This window comes from Myotis nattereri (assembly GCF_964212035.1).
Source record: "Myotis nattereri genome assembly, chromosome: 2".
In the NCBI taxonomy this organism is placed as follows: Eukaryota; Metazoa; Chordata; class Mammalia; order Chiroptera; family Vespertilionidae; genus Myotis; species Myotis nattereri.
The window spans coordinates 134,077,552-134,091,946 of NC_138076.1; the positions used below are offsets into that span (position 1 = coordinate 134,077,552).

The 14,395-nt window shown below is 40.6% G+C and overlaps 1 protein-coding gene across 2 annotated transcripts in view; it reads left to right on the forward strand.

The window, feature by feature from the left end:
- MGAT4C (MGAT4 family member C) overlaps positions 1–14,395 on the forward strand; it is a 775,861-nt gene that overhangs the window by 49,837 nt on the left and 711,629 nt on the right. The gene's annotated exons all lie outside the window — the stretch shown is intronic.

A 14,395-nucleotide genomic window follows, 5' to 3' on the forward strand; every position in this document is an offset into this window, starting at 1 on the left:
GCATTCTTAATTTGCTCAAAATTATCAAGGGATAATATAATTGTAATTTTGTACTTTGTCTTTTGTCATTTTATAATTTGTCTTTGTATGAGGTAATTAGAAAGCAGAATAATGTAGGGGGAAAAGCCTTGGTTTTAGAATTAAGCATAAAACTACCTTGTAATCTATGACAGCTAAGCTGCTCAATTGATGTGTGTTCTCTTAAAACTTATATATATATACTAATGAGCCAGTGCACAGAATTCGTGCACATTAAAAGGGAATTAATTAGCGGAAATATTTTAATATTGCTATTTTCACTTTCTCTATAATAGAAGTGTTAGAAATGAAAGAAAATTAGTAAAATATATATATAAATCTTCCTCCTGTCCTAACTGGTTTGGCTCAGCAGATAGAGCATCAGCCTGCAGACTCAAGGGTCCCAGGTTCGATTCCAGTCAAGGGCATGTACCTTACTTGTGGGCACATCCCTTGTGGGGAGTGTGCAGGAGGCAGCTGATCGATGTTTCTTTCTCATCGATGTTTCTAACTCTCTATCCCTCTCCCTTCCTGTGTAAAAAATCAATAAAATATATATTTAAAAAAATCTTCCTCCTGTCAGAGTCTGGGGTGCGCCATGGGAACCAGAGTAAAGTCCCCTCTCACCCATGTGTGCCTCAAAATTGCGCAAGACCCAGACCTGGCCAGCCCCACCCACATTGGACTAGATCCAGACCTGGCCAGCCCCACCCCCATGAAGCCTCTCTGAGGTGGGGGGCGTGGCCTGAGGTCCCCCATCCAACCTCACCAGGCAGGGGGTACACCTTGAAGTCCCTGTCAAGCCCTGCCAGGTGAGAGGTGTGGCCTCAGGTCCCCTGGCTTGGTACTGGGGTGGGGGCATGGCTTGAGGTTCCCCAGCCCGGGCCAGGGTGGGGGGTATGCCTTGAGGTTCCCCGTCAATTCCTACAGGTGGGGGGCATGGCCTGAGGTCCCCCATTAAGCCCTGTGGGCAGGGGACACTGCCCGAGGTCCCCTGCCCCAGCCCAGCACCACCCAGCCTCAGGTCCCTGCTGATTGCTTATTAACATTCACTTAGAAGTTACAGGAACTCAGCCTCTGCTGTGGCACAGCCATCTTGACCATAACAGCATGATGGTCGATTTGCATATACCCTCTTTATTAGATAAGATTTTCTTTTCCCCTTCATACAAAAAGTAACACTTAAAAATTATACATACATATATGTATACACACACACACACATACATATATACACATATATGCCTGATATATATATCAGGCATAATAAAAGTAGCTCTTATTCTTTTGACAGAGGTTTTGTTTTTTTAATTTCGTTAATATTGATTATGGCTTGTTTTATATTGAGTTGGTTATTTAAACATTTGTTTTTATTGTATTAACATCAATTTAGGGTTTTTTGGTAGGAAAACTAGAAATATTAGTATATGTCCCTCTAAGTCATATAATTAGTTTCATAATGTGCAGGAGAATTAAAAAGGTTTTGAAAACATAAAGAAAAAATTATATGTTAGGTAGGAAAGACATCTTCTAGAGATCTTGTCCTCAACATTGGTAAATATGTAATTTAAACATAGGGTTGATTCAAATTACACAAGTCTATGCCCTTTTCTTTGTTATTTGTCACTAACTAGCTTAGCAGCAGTGATTATGTTAGTGACAGATGAATAAAAATAGGTCATATTTGCTAATTTTGAATATAGTAGGCACCTCTTTTCTTAAGAATGTGGTTATCAAATTAACCCTGGGAATACTTTGCAGGTTTGCCAAGTATGTTAAATTATGTATTTATAGATGTTCAGCTTTATTTTAATGCCAACATTTTTAGTACTAGAATAGAACAATTTATTTTCTTAAATTCTTTCATTCTTCAAGTCAATTTCAGAAAAGAGAAATTCCTCAAGGAGCAAAGTACCTTCATTCTTTGGTATCTATTGTAAAACATGTAACTGGATTTTCTTCTCTGTCTTTATATGCTTCTTCTCTGTCTTTATAAAGTTTATTGTCTTATTAATTATCTCAGTCTCCTTCTCTCTCTCTCTCTCTCTCTCTCTCTCTCTCTCTCTCTCTCTCACCACTTGAGTGAGTGAAGATGGAAAATTACAAGTACTCTGTAACATTAAGACATTTAATATTGATGCTTTGCATACACTTTTATTTTCCTTCAACTCTATTCTGAGAATGGTATTTTCCTCAATTTAATATTATAGAAAAATCATTTAAGGGATAAAGGGGCTTTGATTATTAAGCTACAGACCTGGGATTTGAATCTTAGTTCATCTGAATCCACAGACTATACCAGTGATGGCGAACCTATGACACGCGTGTCAGAGGTGACACGCAAACTCATTTTTTTGGTTGATTTTTCTTTGTTAAATGGAATTTAAATATATAAAGTAAATATCAAAAATATAAATCTTTGTTTTACTATGGTTGCAAATATCAAAAAATTTCTATATGTGACACGGCACCAGAGTTAAGTTAGGGTTTTTCAAAATGCTGACACGCCAAGCTCAAAAGGTTCGCCATCACTGGACTATACTCATCTTACCTCCCTCCTTTAGAAGGAAAAAAATAAGAAAAAAGATATTGATATAATTTTATTTAAATATATTTTTATTGATTTCAGAGAAGGATGGAGAGGGAGAGATAGAAACATCAATGATGAGAGAGAATCGCTGATTGGCTGCCTTCTGCATGTCCTCCACTGGGGATCAAGCCTGCAACCTGGGCATGTGCCTTGACCAGAAATTGAACCATGACTTCCTGGTTCATAGATTGACACTCAACCATTGAGCTATGTTGGCTGGGTATAAAGAAATAATAGCTATAGAGGCTACGTGATAAGTATTATTTAGAATTTTGAGTTCCACATAGAGAATTAATTTAAAAATATATAGGAGACTAACATCGCACATGCAGCTATTTTCCTAACTTTATCAGTGGTTCTTTTAGGACTTAAGGTAGTCTTCCTATTCAAATATGCAGAACACATTTGAAAATATGTATATTTTTAAATCTCTGAAAGGGATCAGCAGTATGGAGTCAACTCAAATTCTTGTATTTTCTTCTAGACTGAAAGGCATAGCTTCCTTTACTATATATTTTACTTCTCAAGTTTCCCCATCCCAGCTACCTAGCTTTCCAAAACTAATATCCATGAATATGAAGAAATCTGTGCCAAAGACAACTTGGAACTTTTCCAACCTCAAGATTCACAGGTTTTGGCTGCCTCTAATTCATTACCTCCTACTTATCCATCAGTGACCTAAGCCAAACACTGACCAGGCCAGAACACTTTTTAAAAAATTAAATATATTGGGGTGACATTGGTTAATAAGATCACATAGGTTTTAAGTGTACATTTACATGATCTGTATATTGCATTGTGTGCCCACTACTCACAGTCAAATAATCTTCTGTTCCCATATTTTGGGCCTTCTTTACCCTTTACTACCTCCCTACCCACTTCCTTCTGGTAACTACCATATCGTTGTCTTTGTCTATATGAATTTTGGTTTTGTATCCCACATATGAGTGAAATCATATGATTCTTAACTTTTACTGACTGACTTATTTTTCTTAGCATAACATTTTCAAGGTCCATCCATGTTGTTGCATATGGCAGTGTTTCATCTTTTCTTATATTCAATCCTCTATCACAGGACACTTTTGTTGTCTGCATGTCTTGGCCACTGTGACTAATGCTGCAATGAACATAGGGGTGCTTATATATTTCCAAATAAATGTTTTCAAGTTCTTCAGGTATATAACAGATGTGGGTCATATGGTCACTCTATTCATAAATTTTTGAGGAACCACCATACTATTTTTCATAGTTGCTGGACAAGTTTACATTCTGACCAGCAGTGAATGTGGGTTCCTTTTTCTTCACAACCTCTCCAACACTTGTTATTACTTATCTTGTTAATGGCCATTCTAACAGGTATGAGGTGGTATCTCATTGTAGTTTTGATTTAATTTCCCTAATAGCTAGTAAAGTTGAGCATCTTTTCATGTATCTACTAGAGGCCCCATGCACAAAAATTTGTGCACTCGGGGGGTGGGAGTCCCTCAGCCTGGCGGGTGCCCTCTCGCAGCCTGGGACCCCTTGGGGGATGACAACTTGCTGGCTTAGGCCTGCTCCCCAGGGGATTGGGCTTAAGATGGCAATCAGACATTCCTCTGGCATCCCGGCAGCCCTCGGGGGATGTCCACTTGCCAGCGGGGAGCAGACCTAAGCTGCAGTCAGACATCCTTAGCACTGCTGAGGAGGCAGGAGAGGCTCCCACCACCACCGCTCTACTGGCAGCCATCAGCCTGGCTTGTGGCTGATCAGAGCTCCCCCATGTGAGAGTGTACTGATCACCAGAGGCAGCTCCTGCATTGAGCGTCTGCCCCCTGGTGGTCAGTGTGTGTCATAGTGACCAGTCATTCCCAGTCTTTCTGCTGTTAGGGTCAGTTTGCATATTACCCTTTTACTATATAGGATAGAGGCCTGGTGCACGGGTGGGGGCTGGCTGGTTTGCCTTGAAGGGTGTCCTGGATCAGGGTGGGGGTCCCCACTGGGTTGCCTGGCCGGCCTGAGTGAGGGGCTGATGGCTGTTTTCAGGATGGCCACAACCCCTTTACGGTGGGGGTCCCCACTGGGTTGCCTGGCCAGTCTGGATGAGCAGCTGAGGGCCGTTTACAGGCTGGCGGGCAACTGAAGCTCCCAGCCTCTCCTTTTTTTCTTTCTTTTTTTATTCTGGGATTTATTTACCTTCTATAATTGAAACATTGTTGCTTACGGAGCTCAGAGCCGGGCCGTGGCAGGCGGGGAACCTTGGCTTCCTCCATCACTGGAGCAAGCAAGCTTCATGTTCGCTACAGCTGCGTGGCTGCCAGCCGCTATCTTTGTTGGCAGTTAATTTGCATATCGCCCTGATTAGCCAATGGGAAGCGTAGCAGAGGTACAGTTAATTACCTTTTTTGTCTTTTATTAGATATGATTGGCAATTTGTATGTCTTCTTGGGACAAGTAAGTGTCTGTTCACGTCTTCTGACTTTTTTAATTGGATTATTTGTCATTGAATTGTATGAATTATTTATATATTCTGGATATTAAGCCATTGTCAGAGTGATTGTGTACAAATATCATCTTCCATTTGGTTTATTGCATTTTTGTTTTATTGTCAGTTCTTTTGCTGTGCTGAACTTCTTGGTTTGATACAGTCCCATTCATTTATTTTTGCCTTCACTTCCCTTGCCTTTAGAGTCAAATTCATAAAATGTTCTCTATGACCAAGGTCCATACATTTAATACCTATGATTTCTTCTATGTTATTTATTATTTAAGGTTTTATATTTAGGTTTTTGATCCATTTTGAATTAATTTTTGTACATAGGACAAACTGTAATCTGGTTTCATTCTTTTGCATGTGGCTTTCCAATTTTTCTAGCACCATTTATTGAAGAATCTTTCTTTTCTCCATTGTGTTTTTGGCTCCTTTGTCAAAAATTATTTGCCCATATACATGTGCTTTTTTGCCAAAGCAACTTGTGAAAGAGGTAAGCCAGTCTAATTCTGATAAATAATCTGTGAATAAATTAGATATTCTTTGAGCAAAAAAATCATCAATAATGAAACAAAGCAGACTGAAAGATTTCACAAGCTGTTTAATCATTGGAATGTACTAGAGAGATTGTTTTTATGTAACCATGGTAAACATATTAAACCGCTTTTTCCATTATTATACTAAGCTTGTATTTGGATTTAATTAGAATGACTGGGCCACATCACTAAACATTATACAACATTGTGATTTGGCAATATGCCATAAAATTTCATACACTAATCTTTCTGAAGTAAGTAAATTAGTCCTCTTAAATTATTTGTAAAGGCCTAAACAGGTCATAGGTGAAATTTTAGTTAGCTATAAATTTTAGTTAAGAGGAAAATGTTTTAAATATAATTTTGTGTTATGTGGACAATGGACAGTCAAAAGAAATGGAATCTTTTCATAATTGATGTTCTTGGATGCCTCTTAATAATTATTTTTTTAAAATGTGTTATTGATTTAGGCACATAGAGGAATAGAAAGGAAATAATTTAATATGTAAAATACTATAATAAGCAAGTTCCACATATTTTAGCTAATTAGTTCTTAAGACAATGATTAAAAATAATATCTATATTGTATAGGTACTAAAACTGAGGCTTATAAATGTGCATGGTCACCAGTTCGCAACTGAATATTTTTCTCCAGTACTTTTAATTCTCTACAAGCTGATATTAGGCTCTGATAAAGATACCAATTTAAACGCTATTTAGAAAAGGCATTTAGTTATTTTGAACAACTTTACTTCCCATGTTAAGCTATAATACACTTCAGCGGTTAGATAACATCTTACATGTAACCTCCACAAAGCAAATAAAGGACCTCATACCTGAAAACACTTATCAAAATTTAGTCTCAAAATAAAAATAATTTATTATAAGTGCACTTATACAACAGTAACTTTTAGTAACATTTAATTAATATAATTTTTGTAATGTCCACTTAAATGTAATTAATCCAAAACTAATTTTCAAAAAATCTCTATTTCTGCCCTGAGAAATTGAAGCTTTCCTTATATTTCCTACTATGTTATCTATTTCTATTGTCAACTTGGTCCCTTTGCTGAAAATGTGCTTGACCCCTTAATTAGTCCTATTGCTCATCTCTACATCTAATCAGTCAGCAAGTTGTATAGATTATACTTTATTAATATCTCCAAAATCTATCTTATATTCACACTTTCATCACATTAGCTCAATTGTTTATCTACACACAATTATTTTTTAGTGCAAAGTTCTGAATTTTTAGGAGCCATAGATAACAATATATTCAGTCAATTTTTTATGGATTGTTCCTTAAATTGTTTTATATACAAGAATCTATTATATAAGGAGGATGGAGGAATCTCAAGCTTGATCAGACTTAGGTAATTGCACTTATACATAGATTTTTAAAAGTACTCAAAACTTTATAAAGTTGGAAAATAAGAATAAGTGATGATTTAGAAATAGTAAATTACATGGTCTAACAAAGGATAAAAAACATTGTGCTTGTGTAACTCAGACATCATTCTACCATTTTCTTTTCAAAGGTTATTATCTACACATTAAATATTAGTGACTCTATGAGATGTTTTTAAACTCCTTCAAAAAGGTTAGTTTTCCCTTCCTATACTACTTTTACAGACCTCTGTATAGAACTTACCTTATTTCAGTTTATTTATTTGTTTATATGTCTGACATCCCCATGAGACTTTCACATCATAAGGAATTGGGAAAATACCTTTTTACATATGATTTTCTAGTAGACCACTCAATAAAATTTTTTGTTAAATTGATAAATAAATATATTAATTCATATATTTAGATTTAATTTTATTATAGCATTATATATTGTTATGTGTAATAGCAATTGCATATATAACATTTATATTTTTATTTGTATTAAATATATATACATGAATAAAAAATGAATGAATATACTTACCTTTATATAGCTTTATGCTTAGCTATAGAATTTTATATTATGTTCAGTAGAATGGTAAATTTATTCTAAATATTTCCTAGTTAAAGAAACAGAGAGGTGACTGAATATTTTTCCAATACACAGGAGGAGAATTTGTAGACACACAAAGACTTTTGGAGTCATTTGCAATGCATTTCATGACTTATTTTCACCAAATAGAAGCATCCATTTATTAAACATCTGTTGCCTTTCATAATAAAATATATAGATTATTAAAAGATAAGGCTTTGACATATTTATAAAAATTAAGCACTAAACAATTATTTCTGTATAAGTTTACTAGACATATAGACAATCCATTATATTGATTCTTTCTTTGTCAATAGTTCTCTCTTATTTCCCAGAATCAGTTGTCTTTGGGGTGTTACCTTATTACATAATAAAATGCTCAGGAAACCTCATTATAGATCTGACCCCATTTTCAATCATTAAGTTAGTGTTCTTATTAAGATAAAGTATGAAATGACTTGGATAGTTGCTTTCTTGAAAATGCTTCTTAAAATATTTAAAACCTTATAGATTGTAAATGAAAACCTTTGGCTCTAGCCAGTTTGGCTTGGTAGATGGAGCTCCGGTCCACTAACTGAAGGGTTCTGGTTTGATTCTGGTCAAGGGTACGTACCTCCATTGCAGGCTCAATCTTGGGCCCTGGTTGGGGCATGTGCAGGAGGCATCCAATCGATGTGTCTCTCTCACATAAATATTTCTCTCTCTCTCCCTTCCACTATCTTAGAAATCAATGAAAAAAATGTTTTCGGGTGAGGATTAACAACACAAAACATAAAAGAAAATGAAAATCTTTGTATTAATAACGAATGATATTTTTAGGTTAAGAAAAACTAATTGGAAATAAATTGATAAATGTCGTACATTATTCTATCTATAAACTGAATTGATGTAAATGTAATTATTTTCAAAAGGAGAAAAAATATGAGAATGGCATAATTATAATCATTTAGCAATATAACCAATCCGAATTGTGAAGGCAATAGCTTTTCAAAGAAATATATCAAATGCATCTATATTAGCCTGTTTCCTTTCATTTTTTGTTTCCTTGCATAGATCAGAGTTTAAAAAGAACCTTTAGAATTTACTCTTTTAAAAAACTTGGACATGTTAAACTGCTATGTTTTGGCCAAATGGAATTAACCATTTAATGTAAATTAAATAATCTGTTTTATTATATTTAAACTTATGAAATATTATTGGTGCATTAGGCAATATGATATTTTTTTAAACATATTTTTATTGATTTTTCACAGAGAGGAAGGGAGATAGAGAGTTAGAAACATCGATGAGAGAGAAACATCGATCAGCTGCCTCCTGCACATCTCCCACTGGGGACGTGCCCGCAACCCAGGTACATGCCCTTGACCGGAATCGAACCCGGGACCCTTCAGTCCGCAGGCCGACGCTCTATCCACTGAGCCAAACCGGTTTCGGCGGCAATATGATATTTTAATCCTATATAATAAAAGCCTAGGTAGTGTCATGCAATGCCCTCGTGCATCTTTGTCACAAGAAGGCCACCACAAGATGGCCAGCAGGGGAGGGCAGTTGGGGGCCATCAGGCCATCAGGGGAAGACAGCTGGGGGTCTTCCTGCCAGGAGGGGAGGGTAGTTGGGAGCAATCAGGCTGGCAGGGGAGCAGTTAGACATCAATAAGGCCAGCAGGGGAGCGCTTAAGGGGCAATCAGGCTGTCAGGCAGAAGCGGTTAGGGGCAATCAGGCAGGCAGGCAGGCAGGCAGGCAGGCGAGCAGTTAGGTGTCAACAGTCCCCCGTTGTGACAGGAATCTCCAACCCCCAGTTTAGGCCTGATCCCAACTAAACTGGCAGTTGGACATCCCTCGAGGGGTCCCAGATTGGAGAGGTGCAGGCCGGTTGAGGGACACCCCACATACACGAATTTTGTGCACTGGGCCTCTACTATAAATATAAAGGAATTTTAAAAATTTCAAAGGACTTGCATGCATGCATATAGGCCTAACCAATGGACACAGACAACAGGGGGGGTGAAAGCATGAGTGGGGGGATGGGGGGTGATGTGGGGATAAGGACACATATGTAATAAGTTAATCAATAAAAAAAATAAAAATAAATAAATAAACAAATAAAAATTTCTTTCCTTAAAGGAGCTTAAAAATCAATATTATAAGTTAATATAGACATATATGTGTGTATATTTATAAATATTCTGTTTTATAAATAAGTAGTTATAACATATGGATAAAGTTATAAGACTTATTATCCAGTAAAATCATAAAGCCCACAGTACCTATAAATTATCAAATTTCTATTTATTTTTCTACTTAAGACTATAAAAAATTGTTTTAGTCAGTTGTCTTCTCTCTCAGTTTGCTGGTATGACAGACAAAGTAAAACAGACAGAATGGCTTAAAAAACAAGTTCATTTTCTCACAGTTCTGGAGATAATAAGACCAAGATCAAAGCTCACCTGGATAGGCTCCTTCAAGGGGCATAAGGAAGGGTTTATTCTGAGCCTTTCTCTTTGGCTTGTAGATGACTGTCTTACTGATGTTTTCTCAGTGCATGTCTGTGTCCAAATTTCCTCTTTTGATAAGGGCACCAGTCACATGGGATTAGGGCCTCCTAGAATGATCTTAATTTAGCTTACTTATCCCTGTAAAGTAACCTTCAAATACAGTAACATTCTGAAGAACGAGGGGTTAGGACTTAAACCTATGGATTTTGAAGGGACACAAGTTCATAATATTCTACCCTTTGGCTACCCAAACAGTCATGTCCTTCTCATATTCAAAACCCATTTACCCCATCCCAACAAACCCCAAAGTCTTAATCAATGCCAACAACAAATCCAAGTCTAATATTCCCTGTAGTTATCATCTACGTCAGATATGAGACTCAACCTGAGGTAAAAACCTCTCTTCAGCTATGATCCTGTAAAACCAGACATGATATCTGCCATGAAAATGCAGTAAGGTACAGACATTTTTACTCCAAATGAGATAAATCAAAAAGAAAAAGAAAAAAAAAGGACTAAGAGTCCCCAAATAAGTTTGCACTACCAGGGCCAATTCCATGGTATTTTTAAGCTCCGAAATAGTTTTCTTTGGCTCACTGTTCTGTTCTCTGGGCCCACGAGTGTGGCAGTCCTGTTCTTGGGACCCCCAGGGTGGTGGCTCCACCCCTCAGCTCTAGGTGGCCATGACCTGGCTTTCTAAAACTGAGGAAGTAGCCCTACCCTCTGGAAATCAGGAGGGGGCCTCACTCTTTGGAAGTGATGAGGTGACAGACCTGCTCCCTTCCTGGTCACTATGGGCCCAGGCCTTCTGGACCCAGGTGGCAGTAACAGCCATTCTTTATTTTATTGAAGGATAACACACATTCACAGCCATCTAGCTCTGTTGGCCCATCCTGTAGAATTTCAGAAGTTTAGGCAGCCTTCCTTGATTTTTTCCTATCTCTGCATAACTCAGTATCAATTGGCAGTATTTCATCTGGTATATAATTCTCAACCTCTAGGCCTCCTATGCAATTCATGAGAGTCCAAGCCATCAGAGAAGAGAATCCTCTACAAATATTTTCTGAAAAAACTTGTTTTTATGTTTGCATTGTGCTTTTTTATTCAAGGCAAATGTTGAAAGGTATAAAATCATGACACACAAATATTTTCTGGTAATTTCATTGATTTTATTTTTTGTTAAGTCACCATAAACTTTCATTTTTTGATTTTTTATACACATATGTATATGCTTCTTATTGAATTTCTTGGAGTGATATCTATATCTATCTCTATATATATCTATATATATATACATATATATTATTCTGAGCCTCTCTCCTTGGCTTGTAAATGACTTTCTTATCCATGTTCTTTGAGCCTTTATATATATATACATATATATACATATATGTATACAAATACATATATGTATATATATGTATACATATATATGTGTATATATTATATATATATATATATATATATATATATATATATCTACACTAATAAAAGAGAAAAATGGTAATTGGCGTATGGCGATACCCTTTTCATTGGCTAATCAGGGCTATATGCAAATTAACTGCCAACTAAGATTGGCAGTTAACTGCCAACAAGATGGCGGCTAATTTGCATATGTAGGCACAATGCAGGGAGGCGAAAGGGAAAGCTGGAAGAAGCCCCCTGCCACTGACAGTGATCAGAAACCCAGGGGGGAGCTAAGAGCTGGGGGGCAGGGCAAAGGCGGCCCTAGGGCCGCCTTTGCCCTGCCCCCCAGCCATGATCGGAGAATCAGGTGCCTTTTCCGCCCTGGCCAGTGATAGCAGGAAGTAGGGGTGGAGCCAGCGATGGGAGCTGGGCACGGTCGAAGCTGGCAGTCCCAGGAGCTAGGGGTCCCTTGCCTGGGCCTAAAGCGGAGCACACGATCGTGGCATCCCCCGCTGCCACTGCAGGTCCCTGCTGCCTGGGCCAGATGCCTAGGCCAGAGGCGTTAGGCCTGGGCAGGGGCGGAGCCTGCAACTGCGGGGAGCTGGGGGTCCCCTGCCCAGGCCTGACACCTCTGCCGGAGGCCTCAGGCCTGGTCAAGGGGCCGATCTGGTGATTGGTGATTGGAGGGTGATGAGGGTCAACCCCTCTGGCTGAGGCATCAGGCCTGTGTGGGGGGCGGAGCTGGGGATTGGGGGATATGATGGTCCCCTTGCCCAGGCCTGAAGCCTGGGTCAGAGGCATCAGGCTTGGGCGGAGGGTGGAGCAAGCGGTCAGAGGGAGATGAGGGTCCCCTGCCCAGGCATGATTCCTGGGCCAGAGGCCTCAGGCCTGGGAAAGGGGCCGATCAGGTGATCGGAGGGTGATGGGGGGCAACGCCTGAGGGCTCCCAGTATGTGAGAGGGGGCAGGCTGGGCTGAGGGACACTCTCCCCCACACACACACACCCAGTGCATGAATTTCGTGCACCGGGCCCCTAGTGTATATATATATATATATATATATATATATATATATATATATATATCTCCTATCTAATAAAAGAGAAACATGGTAATTAGCCATACCTCCGCTACCCTTCCCATTGGCTAATCAGGGCGATATGCCAATTAACTGCCAGCCAAGATGGCGGCTGGCAGCCAGGCAGCTTGAAGCGAACATGAGGCTTGCTTGCTTCAGTGATGGAGGACTCCAACGGTCCCTGCCTGCCGCTGCCAGCCTCTGAGCTTGCAGTTTGAAACATTGTTACAAATATAGAAGCTAAACAAAACCCCAGAAAACTGCTTTTAGCCAGCTGGGATCTCAGAGCTGGAGCTAAAACAATGTTTCAATTATAGAACCCAAACAAACCAGATACCTGCTTTCAGCAGCCGAGGCCTAAGACGTGGAGCCAAGCCTCAGAGCTAAAGCTCGCCCAGAATAAAAAAGAAAAAAAGGAGCAGTTGGGAACTTCAGTCACCCGCCAGCCTGAAAACAGCCCTCAGCCCCTCACCCAGACTGGCCAGGCACCCCAGTGGGGACACCCACCCTGATCCAGGACACCCTTCAGGGCAAACCAGTCGACCCACACACGTGCACCAGGCCTCTATCCTATATAGTAAAAGGGTAATATGCCTCCCAGCACCAGGATCAGCATGACAGGGTGCAGCGCGTGAACCCCCTGATCGCCCTGTGGCTCTGTGTGTGACAGGGTGCGGGGCCCCAACCCCCTGATAGGCCCTGCTCTGTGTGTGACAGGGTAGATCCAAAACCTCCCCATCGGCCCTGCCCTGAGTGTGGCAGTGGCGGTGCCCCAACCCCCTGATCGGCCCTGCTCTGTGGGTGATAGAGGGCAGCGCCCCAACTCCCCCCCCCCCACTGGCCCTGCTCTGTGTGTGAAGGGGTAGAGCCATAACCTCCCCATCTGCCCTGCCCTGAGTGTGACAGGGTGCGGCGCCCCAACCCCCTGATCCACACTGCTCTGTGTGTGACTGGGGGTGGTGCCCCAAGTCCCCTATCAGCTCTACTCTGTGAGTGACAGGGGGGAGCTCCCCAACCCCCTGATTGACCCTGCTCTGTGCGTGACAGGGTACGGAGCCCCAACCCCCTGATCAGCCCTGCTCTGTGAGTGACAGGGGGTGGTGCCGGAACCTCCCCATCGACCCTGCCTTGAGTGTGACAGGGGTCGTCTCCCCAACTCCCCAATCAGCCCTTCTCTGAGCCCAACCAGGGGCTGCACCTAGGGATTGGACCTGCCCTCTGCCACCCGGAAGCAGGCCTAAGCCAGCATGTCGTTATCTCCCGAGGGGTCTCAGACTACGAGAGGGCACAGGCCGGGCTGAGGGACCCCCCTCTCCCCGCCGAGTGCACAAATGTTTGTGCACCGGACCTCTAGTATATTTTTAAAAGCCCAGTGACTGGAATGACAGACGACCAGAAAGATCAGAATGACCGGTTGCTATGACCTGCACTGTGGCAACCAACCAGCTTCATTGGGGCCCCAATCACCCCCCCCCCAATCTGCAGTGATCCCTCCCCGGCTGACCCAGCCCCGATCGGCCCCTCCTGACCCTGATCTGGGGCAGCGCAGGCCAGCTAACCTCCCATGTTCCCTCACCCATGCCACCACTGCCCAATTAGCTATAGGGGTGGGCCGGCCAAACCCCACTGGTACACGAATTCATGCACTGGGCCTCTAGTTGGTTAATAAAATTATATAGGTTTCAAGTGTACAGTTGTGTAATATAACATGTGTATATTGCATTGTGTACCCACCACCCAAAGTCAAATCTTCTGTCATCATCTATTTGACGCCCTCTCCCTTTTACTACCCTCCTACCCCCTTCCCTCTGTAACCACCATACT